At 36.4% G+C, this 24,108-nt stretch overlaps 1 protein-coding gene across 4 annotated transcripts in view; it reads left to right on the top strand.

Annotated features, from left to right (window-relative positions):
* CDH8 (cadherin 8) overlaps positions 1-24,108 on the top strand; it is a 149,893-nt gene that overhangs the window by 30,910 nt on the left and 94,875 nt on the right. The gene's annotated exons all lie outside the window — the stretch shown is intronic.

The following is a 24,108-nucleotide window of genomic DNA, read 5'->3' as shown; positions in this document are numbered from 1 at the left end:
GGCCTTTGCACATTTTTTTCATTATTCACGGGGTCATCTTCAAAAGATTTAAGAACTTAGTGGCAGTACTTCTACTATAAGAACATGCAACTTTTTTTCCTCATACTTATTTTTCTCCCTCTCTTTATTCCTTTATGTTGATAAGGAAACTGAAGTTTGAACGATGTAAAAAAAAAAAAAAAAATATCCTTTACTATTTACTTTCAATCTGTCCAAGTATAGCATATCTATGCTGACCCCATGTTCAATACTCTTATCATTGGGACCAATTAGGAAGTGGGAAGAAAGGATTGTGGGAATAGTACAAACAGGAAGATTTCAAAGGAATTAATTTTTATTTTTACTGAAATATATTTTCACAAAATTGTCCAGCTGTTCATTGTTATTTAAGATATTAGTCAACCTCACAAATTTGAGACTTCTACTGTCGCAAACAGGAATTTCTGAAAATTAGTTTCTTTCTAAACTTAATAATATTTGAGATGAATAGAGGCTATGTGCTGTTTTATTTATTTTACTTGAAAAGGTCTGTTGTTCTTGAAATGCTCTTTGAGTTCAGTGAAGCATTAGCATTACAACACACATTTTGTTACAAACTTTTAGATACCCATGCAGGTCTGTAGCAGGGAACTTGCTGCTTCTCTGTTACTCCTACTGTTTATCTTAATTCATTACATTGAGCTCATGTGGCATAAAAATGTGATGCACTTCACTGAAAAACTGTGAAAATATACTCAGAAATATGCAGTTGTATATACCCTGAGATCAGAGAGTCACTCTTAGTGTCTATATTGGCTTTTCAAGCAGCAATAAAGGAAACTCTGTAATAACCGAACACTTGTGACTGGCAAACACTCTCCTGCAGTTCAGAACTGGAATATGAATGGACACCATGGGAGGCTGGCCCATTTCTGATGAAAACAGTTTTTAACAGCGTGAATTTATGAAACTACTCAGTACAAATGAGAGTTTATTATGCTGAGAGTCTAAAAATGATGCTTCATTTATTAAATTAATACAAAAATTGTATTCAGATATGGCTCGAGCGTTTTGTTAGACCTTCCTGAATGTCAGAGCTGAGGCTGAAACCATGGACTTAGGTTATGGGAGGTAATAGTGAAAACAGGACGAGCTGCCAAAAACTTCCCTTTTTTGCTTGATTGAAATGAATGTGTATTTGGAACAGCACCTGTCACAGTTTCCCAATCTGTGCACTAGAGAAAATGATGCTTGCCCATTTTGAAAATACTGGGTTTGTTTAATAACAGCTTTTCATAATTATTTTGCCCTAGAAAAAAGCTTTTGCCCTTTTAAGACCATTCCTCCACAACATGGGTCAGCTAAATCTAATTGCTGCAAGATTGGAAGCAATGGCACCTGCTGTAGTAGAATCTGAAGTAACTTCAAATTTACACTGATATGGTAGAAATCCTAACATAAAATTCAGGCAAATTTGATACCTAGTCACACATAACTCTAAGGCTTATTGCCAGATTTTGATATCCAGTCTGCCAGCTGTACTGTGCACTGCCCGGCTCATTCAAACCATATGCCTTGAGCAAACAATCAGCAAAGTGTGTTAAAAGCTCTGAAAAGTACCACATTAGCCATAAGTCAACCAGCTGCATGCACTGCCCTATTAATTTGGATAAAAGCTTACCCCTTCAAAACTGATTTTTTTGTACTTCTTTTTTCTACAAATATGGCTTAAATATAGTCTGTGCATCTGCAGTTAGGTTTATAGCAACAATTTCATACTATCTGCAAAATATTATTGAAATTCTGTTCAGGCTTTAAAAGTTTCCCTAGAGACAGAAGAGTCCGTCACAAGCTTTTCTGTAGCTTGAAAGGGAACAGTCATTTGTGGACCACCCTAAAGCCTTTGTAGCACATATTCTTCATACTCTTGAAAGAGTCTTGGTTAGAGGAGAGTGTTCATTCTGGTGCCATAAGCAACATGAGAAATGTATGCATTGTTTTTCCTCATTTGGTTGGATTTGGCTGATGCCCCCTCCCCCCCGGTTGAGTCACTATCCTATCGCTATTTGCAAGAGCAAGTCAAGAATTCACTGGCAATAATAAATATGTAAACTGTGTATGTGTATGACTTCTTAATTCTATTAAGTACTGCTTTGTCTCTACATTTCTATACTTTTTTTTTTTCATTTGTCCTGATTAAAATGGATTGGCTGGTATTTACATTTATGTAGCTATGGATTGTTATTATCTGCATATTAAAATAAAGGGTGAATACAAAAATAAGGAGATAGCATTGCCATTGTGACTGGTAGAAAATTATACTTTCTCAGCTATATTTCATAATCCAGAATAGTATTATTTTAGATTCAATTTTGTAAGGTTTAAAAAGAAAGAACAATGCATATTAATAAAAATTTTAGCAGTATCTCTGAGCTAGAATGAAATATTTTGCTCCAAGCAGTCTTAGCTAAATAAAAAAGGGTAGCAAGTATATTGTGAATGAAACATTTTCGTTGCTGCTTCTTACTTTACATAGTCTTCTGCTTTCATCCTCTCAAATACATTATCAAGAGAAACCGATGTTGCAACTGATAACGTAGAACAGTGGAGCAGCCTGCTGTGGTTAGTTGCCTGTTCTTCATAGTGTTTATGGTTAGGCCAAAGTGAAGCATAATTAGGCAAGTAATTCAATCTACTTTCTATCAGTTGATGCAATATTGTACCATTATTAATATCACTCTGCAGTGTTAGGAAAAAAAAATCTTTAAATATTAGGGTAGTAGAAAACCTGACAGACTTTTATTTATCTCTTGACTCGTGCAAGTTCTCACAGCAAATACAAACAAATTACAAGAACACAGTTCCACACAGCAGGGCTTAGAGTGTGTGCAACAGATGTAACACACCATTGTTTATCCTTTGTTGCTGTTCATCCCATCACATCACAGACCTGTAATGACTTTATTATATAGTTTATTGACTCAGCTTCCGGTTTCCTTTTACCTTCTATTCCAGGTCATTGCAGACAGAATATATCTTGAATTACTGCAAGATATCTCACTGTTCCACATAGCTAAAAAGTACTAAAGTTCCTTCTCATTCATGCAGCAGTCTTGGGTAGTTGCTGTTCCTCCAAATTCTGGTCCCCAGTACTAACAATGTCAAACGTGTCGTTTAAGACAATGGCGTGCGTAGTCTTAGAGCTTCACACTTCCCACTTGTGGTAAAAGTGGCTGAAAGTTGAAAGGTGTTTTGCCAGGTCTTGGCTGTGGCTGTGAAGTCTTAGGACTTCAGGTCTGCAGAGACATAATAACCGATGTAAATGCATGTTTATAAAGTTCACTTCGAAGTTGGGGATGTGGCACCCTGCGGAAGTATTCCTCCAGTGTTAAACTGATACTATGCTGGATGAGAGCCAGCAGGCTCTAAACTTGCTTTTAAAAACCTGAATCTGGAAAGCTTTTCAGAGAATACATCTGTATTTCTAATTTGCACCTTGAAGGATGAAATTGACTGGAGAGTTGGTGAGAATGAATAAATTGATTCACAGTGGGTTGACAACTCCCTGTGTCTCACTTTCTGTGAAACATCTGTGGGTGATGCCACCACAAAATTTGACTGCTGGCTTGCAAGCTGGTCTACTAGCAATACATGATTAAAAACCTGTTACTCAGATATATGCAACTGAATTTGTGGCACTGTTTTCCAGATTACTTTGTGTAACTTTGAATGGGTGATAAGGGGACTGGAGCAGAGCAAGGAAAGGCCTGTTTCTTCAAGAAATGTCAACTCTGCTCTGCTGACTCTCATAGATGTGCAAGTGGAATAATGCAGCAGAAAATCAAGCCCAGAACTGAAAGTAATAATTTATTAAGAAAATATTTTTCTTTTTAAAAAGTATTTTCTTGTGAATTTTTTTTACAGCTTTAGGGAGAAAAATAATGAAGATGACTAAGTATTAGCAAATATTACAGGGTGAAGTTTCTAGCAGCCAAATCATTAGATGCATTCATTTGTAAATATCAGTGATGGAGATGACAGGTTATATAGATCACAATTCTTTTCTTCTTGTCATGAGGAGTAGTAATTTATTATTTGACTAATCATGCAGCACAGCACAGAATTTAGATTCCCCAAGAAAAAGACTCACAATGTTTATGAACGTGCTAGCATTTTATCATTATAAAATTATGAACTTAGAAGAAATCATCAATTTTTAAAATGTAATGCATGTACACTGAATACAGCTGTTGTATAAAATAGACAGGGAGACCTGTGAATCAAATGTTCTTGCACATTATATAGTAATTAAAGATTTTCCTTATTTATTTCTATTATAGACAAAGTATACTCACCTTCATGCCACTTTAGTCTATGATGAAGGTGCAGAATGTATTCAGAAAGCATCCTTATGTTGAACACACTTATTAAGTAAAACTGTACTATTTGGCTTTCTTTCAACCCAAGAATGGTCCAATTTCATACAAAGATGAAATGAGGCAAGAGACTCAGGTGTCCTGGCAGTTTACACTTGGTGCTGAAGAATGAATGAATTAAATATATGAAATTCTCAGCCACTATCTTTTCACAAAGGAAAACATAAAATTATGTAATTATACAATATTGGCATTTAAATTTATTCAGCCCTTGTAGAATCTGCCCGTGGCTTTTTCTTCCCCAAATGGACGTTATTGTAGCTTTATTATAAGGAACAATTTGCAGTGTCACAGCTGGCCATCAGTGAGGCATTGTAGACTTAATTCCATAGATGGCCTTCAGTGAGGCATTGTCTGATTCATTCTTAGCTGAACAGTGCCAGGACACATACTTGTTTACTAAAACAATGCGAATCGTTTTATGTGTATGTGTATTTGTGTGTGAGCGCATGCTGTAAGTTTATTTTTTCAGGCTAAAGGGAAGGACTATTAACCACAAACTCTAGAGCCTCTGATTTTATAATTAGAAATCAATTGGGCAAAGCTTAGTTTTGCATATGTGACCTCTTCCCATGACTGTATCCCAGAATGGTTTTCTCCTGAAATGGTTTGCTATAACAATTTTACATTAACAGCTAATCGATTTGCAAAATCAGTTTGAAATACTAAATTACCTGTGTGCTTTTGGTGGCCACATAGACAAAAGTTTAACCAACATGGAATTACCTGAATGTTTTTTTTTATTGTTATTTACATTTTAATCTCATTGTTTAATTGTTTTAATTAAAAGCTGTCACAAAACCTGTTGGCACTGCAGAGCTGCATTGACTTTGGTAAGGGCACGGCAGGACCAATTACATCCGGATTTTATATTGTTCATTTGTGTCCACAAGGAGGGTAAAATGCAGCTGGACCACGTTATGCCAGACAGATTGCTAAAAGACATTTACTCAACTGATTTGGCCACCATGGGCCAGTATGGTGGTGTGGATTCATTTCTGTCCTGATTGCCTTGGTATTTGGCAATCCTCAGGTGGCATAGATGTAGCATTTCCTATTCCACTTACTTTGCACAGAGCGCTTTTTAGCTCTCTGAAAAGGTATCTGCCCAGTGTATTTAATTCCAATGACCTTTAAATTCAGGGGAACGGGATGCAACAATCTGGTTTTTTCCTGGAATGTAAACTGTAATTTGTAGTAGCCCACATTGCATGTTTCACCTGAGTTCCTAGTATAGAGACGACTGAGTGCAGGGTAATGCCAGTGTTGCTCATTTTCCTGTATGTACAGGGCTTGATCTTAGCTAAATGTAAATGTAACAACAAGGTAATGTATAAAATATATTATTCTTCTGTTCTGGTTAATTTTATGTCAGGAATGGGAAGGTTTTCCGTGTTAAAGGGGAAATTTCTAATTAATAACTCAGTAAAATTGTTTGGGATTTTTAATTCACAATAATGAATTTATTGTGGTGGTAATAACTTATAATCTGGGGGAGCAGGAACCAAGAAATAATCTTTTGGGTTTTTCTCTTTTTGTCTGTGATCTCATTATCCATGCAAGCTTATTATTTACTACCCCACAGTAATACTGTTTTAAAATGTGCAAGAATATCTGAGATTTGGCGTATGATAGGGCTGAATTGAATTGGATCTAAGTAACTGCAGATGCGGTTGGTTTCATCTTTATCAGCTTATCTAAGCTTTTGCACTTAAAGGCTTCTGTCAGTTCAAAGCACAGACACTGCTTGGTTGAACAGAGCTAAACTATGGTTGCACTTCTTAGCCTTTCAAAAGTAATGCTAACTTAATTCAAACTCACGTACTACAGAACTTGAAGGAGTTTAGATATGCATCAAGTAAAAATTCTTTTCCATTTTTATAATACAAGGAAGCACCAAAAAAAAAAGAAACATCAAAGCTCTTGAAGTTTAATTTTAGTTTTCTCAAAAATGCTGTTTCTTTCCATGTGAACAAATATAATTTGAGTTCTTCCCCCATTTCCTTGCTTAAAATAAAAAAAATCACTAAAATATAAATCAAAATTTAGCATCAAAGAGCAACTTTGTCAATACAGGCATTTGGGTTGATTCTTAGAATGTTGGAATAATTGTAACATTGGATTTCTGTTCTGTATAGGGATAGACAAAAATTTGCTACTACATAGCATAATGAGATATCTAAGTACGTTTCTGCATTTGAAACGATGGGAGAGCCTACTAGTGCAGCACAGATAAAAATGGCTTTTTTTTACCTTGGGTTTTGTTTTGTTTGTATCTCCATTTTTGGTAGTTTGTACTTCAGCTAGACGTCATGGCACGTTCAGAGGAGAGTTGGTATCCTTTCTTTTGCACTTTTTGAAAGGGCAAAAATATGGACTGCCTCACAAATATATAATTTCAAAAAGAGCCTTAAAAATTAGGACTGGAGATTTCCAAAAGCCAGAACAAACTCAGCTGAATTAATTTGCTAGTAAAATATATTCAAAGCAATAACAGAAAGGGCTTTGTATAGGAATGGTTGGGTTTGCGTGTCAAAACTTGTACTCCAAAATCCTTTGGCCATGTTAGGGTCCTTGAAAGACAAGCGGGAAGAAATTATTAGGAAGAGACTGTTGAAGAACTAAGAAGGTATCAGGTCTAATAATGTCTTTTCTTTTCCCAAAACTCAGTCCATCAGCTTTCGGGCATGCTTCTGCATTGACCTTTTGCCTTAGGTTAAGTTTATCAGGCTCCTATAGGGTATTTGCTATTTATGAAAATTTGACTTTCCTCATAATGATATCCTGTATCAGATGAGAGTATGTTTTGAAAATATAATTTTCTGATTCCTGGACAAAATAAGCAATTGGATCCCCTGTAGTACTTGTGGACTTGGCCTGGGCTGATGAGAGCAGAGGAAAGATTCTAAGTCCAGGGAACTGCCTGTAGTGCCTTATAGATCAATCAGATGGCACCAGTGGTGACCCTGTCTAAGGGATCATTCATCTAGAATGGCCCCTGTCATCTTTGCCTTTGGTGCAGATGGCTTGCACATCCTTGTCAGTGGAGAGTACTCAACAAAAATTTGAGATGGATATTGGATAAAGCAGCAGGATATTCCTTTATGCGCAGTACCCCAAATAATGTAAAGAAAAGGCACGCTAGGGGGAAAAAAAAGGAGAAAGCAAACACTGAGAGATTGGTTTGAACATCTGAGGCTTTGACACTGTGATACTGTCGCTTCCCTGTCTCTGAATACTGTCAGTTGTGCTAGTGGCAGGAGTTGATTGTGCCCATCCCTTTCAGAGGTAGACTTCTGCAGTGCCTTGTGCCTCCATGTTCTTTTGGACCATAACATGTGGTTACTAGAGATTGTTTACTGGGGGGAAAAGATTGTCTTCACAGGCAAGATTTCTCTGTGTTGATTGTGGATTTCTGAGTAACTGGAAGGGAATTCTGTCACTGAGAATGAGAGAAAACTAATTTAGGAGAACTTAGTATGTGAGTGTTTATCATCCTGTGATATAGCTCAATGACTTTCATTACAAACTACAAAAAAAGTTTAAATAATTTAAAGATCTTTCTAAATCCTACACAAGTTAAGAAGTGCTCTCAGCAGGTACTATAAATGTGGATTTTACTTCAGTCTTAACTCGTCCTGCTGTGATAACTTATTCAGATTGTGCAGGCAGCTGCCAAGTCATAGATGTGATGTCCTTTATCACAGAAGCACAATACTTAATTTTGTTCATTAAGATATACTAATCAGAGATATCTTGATCTCTGTAATTCTAGAGCACAATCTAAGTTCTGATTTTAGAGATATTAATATATACTAGATGAATGATTACAATGGTTGCTTAGCTTCTGTTAATTTGAAGTCTTTAAAGCATTCAATAAAATGAGTGTTTGCTGTCCACCCCTGAGTGGAATGCCGATTCTTGTTTATAACATTATAAAGTTAAAAAGAAAGTCCAATAATTGTCTCCAGCAGGCTCATTTGCATTATTTCTTCATAGTAATTACAGGAACAATAGGAATTCTATACCTAAGAGCAAAATATATGTTGATCTGTATATGCTGAAATATAATCACGGCAAATATGTTCTAATTATGTTTGTGATGCTGCAGAAGTAAAGGCATGGTAGTAAGCTGTTGTAAGATCTACAGAATGAGTCATAGCATAAAAATGCTAAAACATTAAAATAAAGCTGGTTCTAATAAGGAAAATAATTAAATTATGATAAACAAAGGGAGTGAAGTTGCTTTATTTTTATTGGAAGTAAAGGTTTAATTGGAGGATTTGTGTAGGCAGTAGGAATGGTTTTGCTTTTAAAGCAAATAAGAATTTAATTCTCCTAGAATTCAAGTGCTTCTTCTGAGATGAGTAACGGATTTTCATTTCATGTGCAGTTTTGAAATGTTGAGGAAAATGATACTTTTGTGTCACTGCAAACACAAATTTTTGGAATATCAAAAAATGTTTTGGGCTAGGCATAGTATTTTTATTATATGAAAAAGAACCCCCTAATATGATAACAAATGAAATGTAAATAAAATATTTTATTTTAAATTAATTTTGAACGTATTAAAAAGTTAAATACTTAAAAAGATTGAAATTAATGCATACACAGGCATAAAAAGTTTTTTAATGTAAAAAAACATTGAAGCATTCTGGTCAGGAAATGTTCAGAAAAAATACTACATTGGTCTTTCCCCAAATCTGTGTTTTGTATATTATTTCCTAAATCAACTTTTCAGTAATATGCAGGTGAATGGTTGAAGTGAGTGTCACTGAATCATTATTCTTATCCAAAAAAATACAGGTGAAAAATTATATGTAGCTACAAGGGTAAAGCTGGTATTTTGGGTGCGGCTTCTTAGTGGTCTTGAGCAGCTGTCCTTAGGACCTTTAACTGCTTTGTTCTGAATATTGGGCCTCTTTATTTCTGTGACTTTGTTTCCCCGTCAGCAGAACGGGAAGAAAAATTAATTTTTGCTTTGTAATGGTTTGGTGATGCTCATTCAATTACTCTGGTGATACATTCAGATTGTGGAGTAATGTACGTGATGTCTGTGACATCATATTTAGATGATAATAATGTTACTGTGATTGCAGGAAAACAAATAAAAGGTTATCTCTGGTTTGTGCAAAGCTCTGAGTGAATTGCTGGTATTCAGGATGTGTGATCACTCTCAGCATTGCACCCCGGGGCTGAATGACACAGCCAGTTTGATGATGACTCTCTTTGCTTGGGCTATCAATATAAAGTGTCACTTCTAGAAGAGAATCAGGCCAAAAGAGAGCTTTAGCCACAGGGAGTGAGAAGAAATGAGCTTGGCAGTAAGATTCCAGGCAGAATAAATAAGGTTTGGGAGTATTAGCAAAGAAATACACTCACTATTGAATATAATGGGATCCAAATCAGGTATTACTTTGGGGGGAAGGGGGGGGGGGGGAACCAAAATCAAAAACCAAACCAACTCAGAGGCTTTCTATTGATCTCATATCATCTGCAGTCAAAGAAGCTCTTGAAATCTATGTTATCTTTGCAAATGACTTGTGGCCCACCTTTCAGGAAAGTAATTCCTTGTATTCTCCTTGATTTTAACTAGCTGCTATTCTAATTTTTTTCTCATGCAGATTTCTTGGAACAGCTTCTTCCCATCAAGCAACTCCCCCATCCCTTTGATGGTGAGGGAGTGCTTCTCCAGTGTTTCTCCACACAGGCTTAAAAATTCAGTTATTGTCAAATCTCTTGTAGACAAGAGCAGGAAAGGGAAAGAAAAATTATTTATCAGATGTAAAACTCTTCAGGTAACCCTTAAAGTGAATATTATCACAAGTGTACATAGATTGTTGGGGCCTTTTTCCTCTTTGCTTTAGATATTTGTAAGACTGTGGTTTGTTTGTCTTTTGTAACACACACCACCCCCCCCAGCCCCCCAATCTTGTAATCAATAAACTGGCATCTGGAAGTTAAATATTCTCAGCTTCATTTTCTGTGGCAAGATTTAAATTGCCTAACATTCATGTAACTTTTTTCTACATGTTTTTTAGGAGCCATATGCTAGGTATTTACTTCCTTTTGTTTCTTCCTGCTTTCCTGTTTGCTACTCTAGATATTTCTATTTCTTGCTTGTTTTCATCCCCCAAACTGGCTGATGTTTGGTTTTTGACTTTCAGTACCACTATCCATTTGGAACTTTATCTCAGCAGGTGGAAGAAAGGTTAAATACGAGGATTTTGGGGTTTGGTTTTTTTGTTTGGTGTTTTTTTTTTTTTTTTTCCTTGTGACAATATAGCATACTTCAGATAGAGGCTTTTCACAGTCTTTTCACATTTTCTCTATCCATCACCTAATCTGCATAACCTCATTCCTTTTTATTGGTAAAGGACAGCTGTCAGACTTTCAACTATTTAACTCTTATATTGAAGTTCTTTTTTAAGGTATAAAGAGTAAGTATACTGTATATAATACAATTTCACTACTATCTTCCATCCTGTCTTACAAATATACATTCTGTTCAGGTCTAGAGAATGGTTGGGATTAATGTAATATTCATCTAAACTGTTAGAATTGGACTGAGTAGAGACTAACCACACTGGCAAACAGCACAAAAAGGTTTAAAGTTACAGCTCAACTGTAAGAAATTCCTGGTATTTGCAGATCAGGAAGCAGAACTGAATCTTTAAATAGTGATTTCTAGCAATACTTATGAATACTACAATCTTCGTGAATGTGACTTATCTGTAAGGGACTGTTCATGACCTATTCGTAACAATTGACAGACATAAGAATTTTTCAGGCTTTCTGGATTCTTTCACAGACTTGAAGCTGTTTTTTAAACCTGCATATCAATAATATATGAAACAAAATTAGAATATATAGCTCGCTCAGGGACTCTGCTTTTCTTATGAATTTCTATCCTATTATAGGAACTGGAAGTGTTGCAGTCCCCCAAAATTGCTGTGTGTTTTCTCTTTGTCAGGTTGAGATTGCTTGGGTTTTGTACTGGTTAGAAGGGCAGGGTTATATTTAGGCTAATTATTTTTTCTTGAAAATAATGTTTGCGCCTGTTCTACCACTATGTCATACTTTCTCATAGCACATACGGAAAAAGAAAAGGAGACTGGAGAACCCACAGGGTTTCCCTGTTTAGCCACCTTGCTAACACTGATGCTGTATAATCAGAAGCAGTTATGCACCAGACTGGAGAAAATTGTGGCTCTGAGCATTCTTGTCCTGTGGGCTTCTGTCTTTTTCTGAGAAAAGCTACCTATTAGTGGAGTTGGCATAGCTGAGACAGAGAAATACGGTCCAGCTGATAAACATATACAAACTCAGAAACCAATTGTGGTCAATAGTGAGATATTTAATATGGCTTTGAATTTTCAGTATGGGTGGAAAAAAATTTTGGTTTAACCATTCTGTGATTGTGATTTTTGACTGGCCATGATCCCAACTTGTGTCAGAAAAGCATTAACATTTGATAAGCCAAGATAAGTTTGTTAACTGCATCAGTTTGTGTGTCAGAATATCTGTAACAGAACTGAGAAACAGTGCATTTATAGTGCTAATATTTAGTTGGAGAACATCATACAGCAGATTATCATAGAATGGTTTGGGTTGGAAGGGACCTTAAAGATCTAGTTCCAACCCCCCTGCCATGGGCAGGGACACCTTCCACTGGGTCAGGTTGCTCCAAGCCCCATCCGACCTGGCCCTGAACACCTCTAGGGATGGGGCATCCACAACCTCTCTGGGCACCCTGTTCCAGTGCCTCGCCACCCTCACAGTGAAGAACTTCTTCCTTACATCTAATCTAAATCTACCCTCTTTCAGTTTAAAGCCATTACCCCTTGTCCTGTCTAGGTCCTGTCCAGGTCCTATATTTTCAGTTAACTTTGCCATCAATGTCCATTTACATACCCAATGATCCCATCTCCATAAGCAAACAAAATATTCCATCTCCTATATCCTGAGTAAATGTGAAAAGGCAGCTTTACTGACTTGATAAATAATGTCAAATATTTTTATTTTACTTCAGGTTCTTGCTATTTTCAACACTTTATTATCTCACAGTCAGATAATTGTTAATCTCATTATTTATCTAGTTTGTATGAAAGTCAGTTACGCCTGATCTATTAGTTGTCAGAAAAGTATAAAAAATAAACTTGTAGGCTAGTGGTAAATTCTGAATTTAATTGGACTACAAATTATGGAGTCATAATATGAATTAATAAATAAATGTCAGCTGTGATATTTTTTTTTCTTTTCTCTTTTTGGGGGGGTGTCTTTGGTTCTCTATCTTTATAACTCTATATGAGTTTCAAATGAAGAGTTTTGTTCGGTGTCCCTTGAAATTTGAGACAGAGACTCCTGCTGAGTTCCTGCGTCTTACATCAGATGTGTTGTGGTTTAACCCCAACCGGCAACTAAGCACAATGCAGCCTCTCACTCACTCCCCCCCCACCCAGTGGGATGGGGGAGAAAATCGGGAAAAGAAGTAAAACTCGTGGGTTGAGATAAGAACGGTTTAATAGAACAGGAAAGAAACTAATAATGATAACACTAATAAAATGACAACAGCAATAATGAAAGGATTGGAACGTACAAATGATGCGCAGTGCACTTGTTCACCCCCCGCCAATCGACACCCAGCTAGTCCCCGAGCAGCAATCCCCTGCCCCCAGTCCCCCCAGTTCCTATACTAGATGGGACGTCCCATGGTCTGGAATACCCCTTTGGCCACTTTGGGTCAGGTGCCCTGGCTGTGTCCTGTGCCAACTTCTTGTGCCCCTCCAGCTCTCTTGCTGGCTGGGCATGAGCAGCTGAAAAATCCTTGACTTTAGACTAAACACTACTTAGCAACAACTGAAAACATCAGTGTGTTATCAACATTCTTGCATACTGAACTCAAAACATAGCACTGTACCAGCTACTAGGAAGACAATTAACTCTATCCCAGCTGCAACCAGGACAAGATCCTAAAAACATTCGTGTTAAAATAAATAAATAAATAAATAAATAAATCATCTTAGGACTAGAAATTTCTGCAAGAATTCAGCCCCTTTTTTTCCATGAGTTTGAGCCTTACTGCATCCATAGGTGGTAATTGTAAAAATTATCCAATGTCTTAGAAAATAATTTCTGAAATTATGTATTCTGGGTTCATTCTTTCTTGTCTCTTTTTCAGAAAAAGGGAAGGGGAAAAAACATCATTTGATATTTCACCATAAGCAGAGGACAGTGAAGTAAGCTCAGTGAAGGTTGCAGCACAGAGTATAACAGAGCCGTTGTGTCAACAAGGACCTCTATGTGTTATTGTAATACAAGTAATTAATAATCATTATTTATAGATGGGTACTGACTCTGCAGTTGTCAGCTGCCTGGCTAACCAGCTGTCATTTGGTTCTCTCAGTAGAGTTCTTTCAGATAAATAGCAGGAATGTACATAAGATATTTGGATTTTGTGTCATTCTTGTATCTAGGGTATCATTTGGATCATTTAAAAATTTCAGTTCTCAATATAATACCTCTTTCTCATCTTCTTAAGGTTTTTATTTTTATTATTATTATTATTATTATTATTATTATTATTATTATTATTATTATTTTTCCTGAGCCCTTCCAGTAGATACCTGAACTCATTTTATTAGAGAAATCTCAGCAGAGTCCTTGGAGATCTTCAAGGATCTCCCTTATGCGGCCATTTCCCTCCTTTGCTGTTCCTTTTATGGCCATTGCATTCTCCAGTGGGCAACTTAAAAATCAGTTCTTTGAAGGAGGAGGAATACATGTATCATTTGAAAAGAGGTCCTGAGAAATCTTAATGCTTCTTTGCCTCTTAGCTTCAGTCTAGTGTGTATTGTGCATCTTCTCTGCTACTCACAGCCCCAAAAGATATTAGTGCAGGATAGCTGGTCACTTGTCCTTTCTAAAAAGAAAGTCCTGGTAGAGAAATGCAAAGAACAGCTGAATGGGGAGAGTATAGGATGAACCCCATATGGGGTTTTGGCTGTTCTGTGCTCACAGAGTGATATGAGCACTACCAAACTTGTGTGGGTAGAGAAAACTGACAGTGATTCAATCATCATTAAATTAGTACAGACGTCTCCCACAGCCTCCCACAGTAGTCTTCACCATGAGCTCAGACGACTTGGATTAAGGTCTAGACTAAATCATTGCTAAGTCTGTATGGATTCTGGCTGTTTTGAGATTGACATATGTTACACACTTACAGCTTTTGTGATACTGATTTGTATACAATTTGTCTGTATTCATGCTGAGCCAGAGTTTCTTTTTTTTGATGGGACACTGACACCAAATTTTGAATGTTTTGAATCACAGGTAGGATAGGTGTTTACAGCAAATGACACATACTCCAAACAGTGCCCACTCTTATAGCACTGCTATTTTTTCCTCCTTGGAAACAGGTCAGGTTATCTGATGTGCCAAAGAAAGTGATAATTGTCACTGAGACTTTAGTCTCCATATGTATTAAGAAGGGGACTACAGGACTCAATGCAAGTTGCTAGAGAATCAGAGGTAATACATATACATTACTACACATCAAAAAACTCCAGCCCACTGCTGGAGTGGGCACAGTTGTTTATTTCTGCATATTTAGCATTGTCTATGTATAATGGTTTGTGTTCTCCTTTCCTCTCTCAATTCTTCCAGAAAAGCATTAGCAATGGCAGAAGCTATGATCTATCACTAGTGGTTTAAAAAATATTTCAAATTTAATGGTATTGCAAATTGATCACATTGAGACACATAACCTTTGCAAGTCAGTTTGTAAGAAATTCACAGGAAAGCATGACAGTGGAAATGCATGGGAAATTACATTAGGAAGCTTTGAAAACCACACAAGTGATGTGGCAAATAATTTCTTGTGAAACTGCATGAAATCATAATAACTAGTTTCAACCAGGTTCTTCTGAATAACTTACAATTCTGCATAAGTTATCCCTAATAAACATCTAACTGCAAGAAAATGGGGAAAAATAATCAAATTATCCTCTATCTATCCTTTATCCTATATCTATTTATTCTGATGTATGACACTGATGTTACTATGTAACTGCAAACATAGTAGCTCTGAAGAACTAATGTTTTGTTTGACATCTCATAAGGAACTTGCTTTGTAGCATTCCAAGTAACTTGAAGACTATTTTTAGTAGGAAAAAATTGATACTGTACCCATGTGCGCAGTTCACAGGTTAGTGTAAGTACACTAAAGTAAGATATATTATCACATGTAAGCAGATAGTTTATAAGATAATCAGTATGTAAGTACTCACAATTTAATTTTTCAGTTCTCTTTATTTCACTCAGTTACCTTCTCAACAGTTTTCAATTTTAGCTCAAAGCTGGCTGCATAGCTCATGTTTATATTTCTGCACTGTAGATGTGTTTGACAGCCAATTGCGAGAAAAGAGCTTTCTATTTGCACTGCCAGATTTACACATTATGTGGTTTTAGACAGAACTTACTTCCTTATGTTCAGACACTGAAGTATGCTAAGCAGTCATCTTAAGTTTGAAAATTGCCTTCAAAAAAAGGTATTTTAATGCTTTCAGGTTTGTTTTATTAAATATTATTAAATAACAGAATGCATTAAAAGACAGACTGCATTCTGCATGGATTTGAAATTCTTTTATTGAAAAGGAAGATGAGTTACATATATTATTAGTGGGATTCTCCTAATCATTGTGAGGAAAGCATGGTCAGAAGCCAGGGTGGTGAAAGCAGCTGAAAGCAGAGCCTTGAAGGATTGTAAAATCATGACAACTTAAATATGCTTAAGTAAATAGAAATATCCTGTCACCTTTGACCACACTGGCCTATTGTACTTTTTTATGCCTTTGCTGATCTAGGCTATAGCTTGTCTAGTTTGACAGATTTCGTAAGCAGCCTTCAAATTACTGCTGTGGGTATGTAGTGATTAACTTTTTTATTCCTCTTCTGCAATCCTAAGAGTATGTATTATAAGATATTGCTTTGACATTCACTTGAGAAAATAATTTGAAAAACACAAAGAGGTCTTAGCGCTCAAGTGCAATGTACTCTGTGCCTGAGAATGAAGCCTAGCAAGTTATAATAAGCTTTTAAAGACGAAAGAAAAAATACATCTCAAACAACACGGAAGAAAAGCTAAGAACAGTGTGAATAAGATGATTATTATTAAAAGAACAAAAGAGAAGGATTTGGTATATAGGAACTGCTGAACTGGCCAGCACGTTGAATGGGAAATTCCTATGGCTTATGGTTTTTCACAGCCTTCCCCGTCTTTTGTCTATATTGAGGAAGGAGCGGCAAGACGGACTCTGCTGGTAGTAGAAATTGACAGCCAAAAGGGAGCAGTCTTCTGAAGTCATGTTTGGAGACTTCACACAGTCTTACAGGTAGTAGAAACAACAGTGTAGTTTGTGTTCAAGACTGACAAGATGGAGGAGGGAGTAAATGGCTTTACTGCTATTTCACTGAGTTGGGAAAAGAGTGACAAGTGCAGGAGGCACTGTTAATTATAATGCCTGAAGCACTGGAATTGTTAATATAAGTGCTTGACCCCAAACAGTAGGAGATGACAGACAGATACTTTTTTTTCCCCAATAAAGACACAGAAGAGGGAATATGTTTTACAAGAGTAAAACTGCATGCAATTTTTGAGGCTCTCTATACCCAGCTTTCAGATCTCCTGTGGTGAACCACAGTACACTGTAGATGAAATAACAGAGACATAAATGAGATGGGAAAGGATTCCTCTTTGGCAACATGACACAATTCCATTGCATGTTTCCAAGTATCAGAAACGGTTGGGTTAAAAAAACAAGACCTTTTTACAGGAGTGGTGTCTGCTGGAACACGAGAAAGGAACAGCAGTCTGGGTTCAGAAATAGTTACATGAACTCCAAGCTAGGCAGAAAGCCAACTACAAAAAGGTGCCAGCCATCCGAGGCCACTTGACACAGGACATTTGGGCGTTAAATAGCTGCAGAAAGCAGTGACTAAAAGCGGCAGTCCAAGCTGCGGCAGGACACAGGTCATATGTGGTGGCGGTGTTCTCAGGACAGAAGGGAAGACAGATGGTATTCCCAAATGGAAAGGGCCAAGGCCAGAACTAGGAAAACAGAAAGCTTTAGCTATCATCTGGCTTAACATAAGGATTCAGAAGAAGCAAGGTATATAAGAAATTTATACAGAAAGATCAACCTGAGACCATGCTTTGGAATGAAGACAGCAAAGAGTAGAAACAAATTACCTTGTCTTTGTTGCCATCACAACCACTGAAGATGAACACGTGATTGTGGATTTGGGGAAGACTTTGCACCTGGGGGCATGGTTTCCTCCCTCTTAGGGAGTTCCCCTGGCAGGGGGAACAACTTCTGTGAAACACCACCAGCAACACATAACAATTCTAATAAAAAATTAATACTGTGATTAACTGGAGATAAATGTGTAGACCTGTTTAGGAATGGCTTGGGTAGTCTTACAGTCTGGATGTTTTTTCCTAATATGGATCTTTGTGAGACCGAATGTGGGTTTCTATCTTCCTCTGTTCCTCCCATCTGTAAAAAACAAGTATAGCTATCTTTTGTCTCCCAAGACATTGAGTGAATATAGGTATTAAAAATTATTAATTCAGCTTGGTAAGGAAGGCAATACATGACAAGTGCAGAAATGACCAATGGTGCTCTAAACAGGAAGGACTTAGATCAAGATTTGGTCCCATTCCTGAGCTCTTTTCTTGCATCAGTTGGTCATAATCAGTGAATTAGAACAAAGAGATTGTTAGATCCCAGTCTTGTCTCCAGTTTTTAAACAACAGTTCACTCTAGTGTATCATAAGATGATACCAAAAGGTAAGCAATGAAAAGCAGTTTGTGCACAGTTGCGGTATAAATATAAACAGAGACAAAATTAGCAAATCAAATAGAATAAAAAAGCAGTAGCAAAGAATAAACAGAAACATAAAAGAAGCCATCTGGAATCAAAGATACTCAAATGACATGGTAGGAAACTGAGGCAGACAAAAGCAGAGATTACACTCTTAAATGAAAGCGTTAGGGATATTATTGCTTTAATTCTCTTTGAATATGGTTATGAAACTGCAGCTGAGAAGTGTGAGCTGTAATGTCTTTCGACAGTTACTCCAGAGGCTTCAAGTTACATGATTCTTGTATCCTAAATGAAACCTTTGCCATCCATGGACATGTCTGTTTCCTTTTTGAAAGTGTTCCAAGTACTGACATTTTGTCAGGTGCATCAGATTTGTGCCCCAATTTGTCATTACCCTGAATAATAATGCAGAATATTTGGTTTTCCTCTTCCCCATTGTGCAGCTATAACTCCCATTATTAAAGATGGGATCAGCCCATCCATGGAGAATATGAAAGTTTCTATTAAATTGAAATTACGTTCCCTTTATTAATTGTGTTGTGTGCAAATGAATTGAATCTATTTATAATAGTTTAATTATGAATGATTTTTTAAACTGAGTTATCAATAAATGTGCTCATTGTCTATTATGTGTCAGAGCACATCAACAATACACACAAAAATCTTCTGTAACACCTAATGATGTTTGTATTTTTAGAAAAAAAAAAAACCACCTGCAAAGTCACATACAGAAAGAAGCATGTGATGAGTAGGGTGCATTACAGTTTTTGAAAGCATTGATATGTATAAATGATTGTAGAAGTCGCTTAAATCCTTCCATACTTGAATGAGCTAGAGCTTCTTAGAACCCAGCAGTTGCAGAAAAGAGTCATAAAAGCTGAAAATTCTGTCTCTAAGTTCATTAAATGGGGTCTGCCTCATAAATGAGGATTTTCATTGCAAGGCATAGGTAAAAAAAATAGAAGAACCTGAAGCATTAGGATAGTGTTAGTGTTTTGTGTGTCTACCTGCATAACATCAGGTGAAAATCAGTGATGCACTAGTTAATCCCTTAAAAAAGATTCCAGAGTTAGGAAGGAGAAGAATGATGCAAATTTTAAAATGAAGTTTTAAGGGCAGATTATGCCATTTCCCTAGAAACAAGTAAGGGGTAATTCCCTTGTAATTACATGAGGATGAATTAATTACTTTCTAACAAACTCAAATAAAAACTTGACTACATAATGCCACCTTCTCTTTTCTTAATTAAAAATGTCCAGGAGCATTTTCATAATATATAGCCCCCCCCCCTTGTGAATTGCTGATATATTTATGCTTTTTTACTAATATGAGCAAATTTGGGTTACAAATCCTGCCTTTGATGATGCATCTCATTATGGGCTAGCCTGTATCAAGTTGTGCACCAGCAACACACCTGGAGAGGACTTGAAGTGCCTAATCCTACTACTAAGGCCAGTTAACAGCTTTCTGCTGACTCTGGGTATGGACCAGACCCAAGTGCATTATGTACTTTCCTGATGGTGAACACATGGCTTGAACATGAAATTCATTGTGCTGAGCAAGCTGCTGTTTTGACTACCATTGATTTGCCAGGTAGCTGACTGAGAGCAGGTGAGACAGTTTCCATCTGCAGAAGAGACTCATAAATCTCTCTGTGTACTCAGAATTGCAAAAGAACTTCACAAACCTAGCTTGGAGCTTCTGCAGCCTTTGTCCATATATTAAGTCCTTGGCTGCATACATAGTTTTGAACCAAGTATTTGATAAGAAAATGTGGTTCAAAATATGATGAACAAGTATCTATGGAATCAGAGAATTGTTCATGTATTTGTTGTTTACTGCAAAGTAGTACTTTTATATCCACAGAATATAGAGGCTCTTGGAGTAAGTTTCATCTCTGCAATTTCTCTTGCATTGATTGTAATTATGCGTGTTTGTAATGTATGTACATGGGAGACTATAAATATATGTTATATATTTGAATAGTGTGTTGGCAATACTTTTAGATACGCATTCATTATTAGTGAAAATAATGTTAGTTTTGTGGAAGTACACTGTGTGTGCTGTCACCGTTAATACTGGCTCCATTGATTATCATCTGTATTATAACATAGAATAGCAAAGGAATTAATAATGATTAGAAACTGCAGTGTTCGGAGGGTTCATTTTGAATGAAGTTCATTATTTAGGAACAGACCTTTGCTGAGGCTACATGGGAGCCATTAGTTGGGTATTAATACAGGGCATCTGTGTCACCATTAAAACTAGGAGAGGATCCAAAACATCTCCTGTTGCCATAAATCCAGGCATGATTTGGGTGATGGTGTTGCATCTGCTACTTTAAGGGAAAGAGATCTTTGAATTTATAGTTCCACAGGTAGGGCAGTGATGGAGGAAGATTTCACTTCCTTTGAAGTCTAATTAATTGAATCTCACATGAAGGAAGCGAGTTTGACTCAGTGCGAACACAATTAAGTTTTCCAGTGAACATGCTTTTCTGTTTGTTTTGGGATGCTGTCTAGTATTGGAACATAGGGGGTAGCTATAGATGTCTCCTTTTTAAAATAGAAATTCTTGTTATGTTTCTTGATATTGCTCTGAAAAACAGGAGGTCAGCTTTCAAGCACCGGCGCAACAAATAAAGCTACAGGTGTGGAAAGCAGTTTCACATTTACAACATTTGTGAGGCTTTTTCAGCAGAAACTGATACTCATTTATCATATTCATTATGCCTCTCTATCATTCACCTAGACCCTATATAATTATGTGTTTAATGATCTTTAACCTTCACATGAACACAGCTTGCTGAAGCTTGACGATTGCTGTAAATTATCATTCACATCTGGTAGAAGAGAGGAAATATTACTTGGAAAAAATGCTGTGCTTTCTGGCTTAGAATTTCACTTCAGTTCTGTGATTTAACTTTGTAAGTAGATGATGATGTTTTAATCCTGAATCCAAACAATGAAATGACTTTGGAAAAATGGCTCTTCCATAGGTCATTTGTTATAATATTTCGATATTAGAGTGTAAGAGCTTCAAAACCTGGAAAAGATATTTTAATCTGTCAGCCTGGATGGTCACCATAAAAAGCATATATGATTTCAGTAAATGCTATGTTTATGGTGTGTTTTTTATACTTGGTTTCAACTTTAAGATTATAAAATGCTTCTAGCTCTTCCACTTTTTATTTACTATTTAGCCCTTCATTTTATAGTGTTTCAAATAGCAATATCTGTTTCTTTCTTTTGATACAAAGGGCTTTAATTTATTAGAAGAAACAATAGTATTATAGACTTTTCATTTTAACTGTTGGTATCTTACTAGCACTGCAAAGGTTTTATAGCTCTACGTTAATTTATACCAGAGCTGATTTATGAACCATAACTTCCTTTGGATAATATGGGTAAAACTTACACTGGAGATTATACTGACAGTCTCTCCTACTTATTAGCAAATAGCAAATTGGTGAATCTTTGAACAATCTCAAATACTTGTGTGAGATATCTAGTTTATTCAGCCAGTGCCTTCTCAGAAATTCAGATTATTATTTTTCACTGTAAGGCTCTGTGTAATGGGGTGAACTGAGATGTTCCCAATTGCTTTGCCGAGTTGTGCGTGTCAACACAATGTTGTGATATGACATCACTGTAATTCAGCTATGAATATTCTGCCACAACCTTCATATGCAATGTTAATAATGTATAGATCTTATTCAGGGATCAAATAGATGCTTAAATTATAAACAATCTGTTTAATACACAAACAGATTCTGGATTGATCTTGACAGGCTCTGGGACCCCGAAAATAATTTTTTATGTTGCTGATATCTACATTGAGTATAATCCTGGTCATAAGGACAATAATCTTTAAGACCAAAAAAACCAGTTGTAATAACATGTCTTACTGAGCGATAAAACTGCAGTACCAACCAACAGAAGAGTGTTGTTAGCTTAAATTAACATAAATTATGCTGATTGTTCTCAAGTAAAAGCTGATGGCCACTACAAAAAGAAAAACATTGCTTTTTTGGAAAAAGACTCAGCTGTCACGTGATGTCTACGTGTATGTTCATGTGGTTTGGGTAGGAAGAGTGAACTGGATTGACTCATTCATATTCACAGACAGTTAAAGTGCTTTTGAAAAGTTGTTAAAACAGTGGCGTGGTAATAGCTGGTGTGGTAATAATGTGCTACCCAGCAAAACACAGAGGATGAAGTTACACCTCTTGTAGTCAGTGGGAGTTCTGCTATCATTGCAGAGCAGAGAATACACTGGCAGCCCAGGATTTTGTATGTATAATAAACCAGATCAACTGGAAAATCAGACCTGACTGCCATTGTCCGCTGTGCTCATTGCAGCAATTCGAGATTCCTTTTTTGTAAGGTGCTGTTAACGAGTTTTCTAATCTCTTATTCCTGAACAGCTAATTTGCGGATATAACTGTATGCGACCAATTATCTACTGAAGAACCTGCAGAGCCTACTTGTGGTATGACACACAAATCTACTTGTGGCTTGGCTGTAGCCAGTGTTACAAGGCTTTTTTTCCCACGCCTATTTTAACATCCTAATGCAGGTCCTTATATCAAATGACAATGCTGCCTGGCCCTAGCAACCACTGCTATCAGTTGAAAAGTATGCATAACCAGCAACAATTTCTGTTGAGCTGTCTGCACAAAAACGAGCAAACAGGAGCAACTCTAGTAGTAGTTGTTGTAAGTCATGTTGCAGCTATCCTAAACAGGTTGTACGTATTTCCTTCAGACTATCTTTTATGTGGCAGAGATAAATAATAATAAATGCAAGTTACATTTTTAATGATGTGATATTCATTTCTTCTTATTGTTCATATTGAGTGTGTTAGATTTAATAGTAAATAGAATTTAAAGCACTGTCACTGTATATTTAAGTTATTATCCTGTATTTTTTAATGTGTTGACACTAATACATATGGTCCACCAATTGGTGCGCTCGCCCTCACAAATTAAAAATTATTGGAGATAATCTGCTATTTAGTACTTGGCTCTGAGCCTGCAAAAAAATCAATGGAAGTCCTTTGTCTCCAGTGTTTTTCAGTTCAGCCTTTAATTAACAAAAACCTTCAAAGTAAAGAAGAAAACCTATTTTTCCCATACTGTTTCAGATTATTATAATCCTATCTTGTTTTTTGAAAAGCCAAGTACCATCTAAGTATTATTTTTTCTAATGGGGCATTGAGGAGAATGGGAAGATGTGTGTAAGGGTTGTTCTTACATTTCTGGAAACTTGCTTCAACAAAGCTTTCTTTCAGGGGAAATACTTTTAGAATAAAGATCTTAGAACCTTTTAAGTTCTGCTAAGAGCTGAGTTATGATATGGTTCTAAATTTCTGTGAATGCTGTCCATTACAACATTTACACAGATGCCAGTGTTCAGCCACTTTCAGTCACCTGAAAGTAAGCTGAAAGTAATAATAAATAATAAGCAAATAGATTAAAATATATATTATTGTTAATCCTCCATTTGCCCTTTGATCTAATAGGTTAAGGACATTTTGTGCTTGTTCATTTTGGCTGATAATAGTTCTGAAGACATTTACATTTTAGAACAGGGATTTAAAATATATATAACAGCTGCTTTTTAAATAGAAAGTCTAATTACGGCTATGATTACATTCACTTTTGATTAGTATGCATACAAATCCCTGCTCTCCTTGTGTATTCAAGCTAAGATGTGGATCACTGGTGCTAAGATTAAAGTACAAAAGAATAGCTTGACAAAATGCATGGTTAGACCAATGCAAAAAAAATTCTGGGTGTAAT

The sequence above is a fragment of the Aquila chrysaetos genome, chromosome 9 (genome assembly GCF_900496995.4).
Source record: "Aquila chrysaetos chrysaetos chromosome 9, bAquChr1.4, whole genome shotgun sequence".
NCBI classification, from domain to species: domain Eukaryota; kingdom Metazoa; phylum Chordata; class Aves; order Accipitriformes; family Accipitridae; genus Aquila; species Aquila chrysaetos.
Note: the sequence above shows the minus strand (reverse complement) of the source record. Positions and strands in the feature narration are given on the sequence as shown.